The sequence below is a fragment of the Arachis duranensis genome, chromosome 3 (assembly GCF_000817695.3).
Source record: "Arachis duranensis cultivar V14167 chromosome 3, aradu.V14167.gnm2.J7QH, whole genome shotgun sequence".
Taxonomy (NCBI): Eukaryota; Viridiplantae; Streptophyta; class Magnoliopsida; order Fabales; family Fabaceae; genus Arachis; species Arachis duranensis.
Window position 1 is genome coordinate 95,524,604 of NC_029774.3, and position 1,941 is coordinate 95,526,544.

The 1,941-nt window shown below is 42.9% G+C and overlaps 1 non-coding gene across 1 annotated transcript; it reads right to left on the reverse strand.

Moving 5' to 3' along the window:
- Window positions 1-928: 928 nt before the first annotated feature.
- LOC127746290 (small nucleolar RNA R71) lies at window positions 929-1,032 on the reverse strand. Its single transcript, XR_008007910.1, has one exon. It is a non-coding gene; the product is annotated as a small nucleolar RNA R71 (small nucleolar RNA).
- Window positions 1,033-1,941: the final 909 nt, after the last annotated feature.

Sequence of the window (1,941 nt, forward strand, 5' to 3'; positions counted from 1 at the left end):
ACGATAACCGGTGCACTTGCCGGAAGGAATTTTTGCCGATCGTGCAATTTCCTAAAATCGCAGCATCAAGTTTATGGCGCCGTTGCCGGGGATTGGTTTTCGATTGACAATTCTCAAATTGGAAGTTAACTAGATTGAGCATTTTTCTTATTTTGCTAATTCAGTTACTTGTGAATTTAATTTCTGCACTTTGTTATTTGCTTTTTCTTTCTTATGCCTTTCATTTCAAGCAACTAACTCACTGACCCACTAACTATTTGAATTAATTCCTCAATTGCTCTAACCATACTCTTCCAGTAACCAAGAGTATTCCAATTGTTTGTTACTTGTGGTGTGTTCTTGTATGACAGGTAGGAGAGGAGAGACATCAACTCCTCCATATACCGAACCAGAGAGGACCCTTCATAAACATAGAAGGGAAGCAAGAGGGAAGAGAGTACTGGAAGAAGAAGAATCTGAAGGAGAATCTGAGGACACTTTTGAGGAAGCTCTAGATCTCAACATGGATAGAGAAGTTCACAACCATGAGAGGGTTGATGGAAACAATGCCATTCCTGAGAGGAGGGTTCTTGGTTCATACATAAACCCAACCTCTGGGAATTATGGTAGCAGCATTCAGAAACCACCCATTCAGGCCAACAATTTTGAACTCAAACCACAGCTAATATCATTGGTGGAGAACCATTGTTCATTTGGTGGGAGTGCTAATGAAGATCCAAACCAACATCTCACCAAATTCCTGAGAATTTACGACACTGTGAAGTCCAATGGAGTCCAGGAAGATGCCTATAAACTGCTCTTGTTCCCATTTTCACTTAGGGACAAGGCAGCTAAGTGGCTGGAATCATTCCCAAGGGGGAGCCTAACAACCTGGGATGAGGTGGAGAGCAAGTTTCTGGCACGTTTCTACCCCCCACAAAAGGTCAATAGGCTTCGATCTGAGGTTCAGACTTTTAGACAATAAGATGGTGAGACGCTCTACGAGGCATGGGAGAGGTTCAAAGAGTTGACAAGGAAATGCCCACCAAACATGTTCCCTGACTGGGTGCAATTGCATATTTTCTATGATGGACTTTCTTATGAATCGAGGAAGGCTGTAGACCATTCATCAGGAGGTTCATTGAACAGGAAAAAGACTGTGGAAGAAGCCATTGAAGTGATTGAGACAGTGGCTGAGAATGAATACTACTATGCTTCAGAGAGACACAACACTAAGGGAGTCATGGAGCTGAACCATGTTGATACAACTCTAGCCCAAAACAAGGTGTTTGCCAAGCAACTAGCAAAGCTCACCAGGAAATTAGACACAAAGCAAGTGGCTGCAATACACACACAAGATCAAGAGGAAGTAAGCATTGAAGGAAATGATTGGGAAGAGGCCAACTATGTGGGAAACCAATAAAGGCAATCATATGATCCACATTCCAACACTTACAACCCAGGATGGAAAAACCACCCAAACTTTGGGTGGGGAAACCAGCAAAGCCAACCACAAAACCACAAACATTACAACCACAACCAACAGAACAATTCCACATACCAAAACTCCAACCAAAGATCATACCAAGCCACACAAAACACTTACTCCCAACCACCATATCATGGCCAAAACAATCAACCTGACCAACCTAATCCCAACCAACAATTTCAAGATCAATTAAACAGGATAGAAGGAAGGTTAGTAAACATGGGTCAGGACATAAGTGAGTTGAAAAGCTTTAGGGACGATGTGATATCGACCTTAAGGAACCATGGCGAAAAACTCAAGTGGATGGAGGCTCGAGTAGGAGAACTTTCTCAACAGGCCCCTAAGTCAACTGCAGTGTTCCCTAGTGACACAAAAAAGAATCCTAAAGGGGAACAAAAGGGAGTGAGATGGGAAGAATGCAAGGCCATCACCACATTGAAGGAAGTGAGAATGCAAGGCCATCACCATATTGA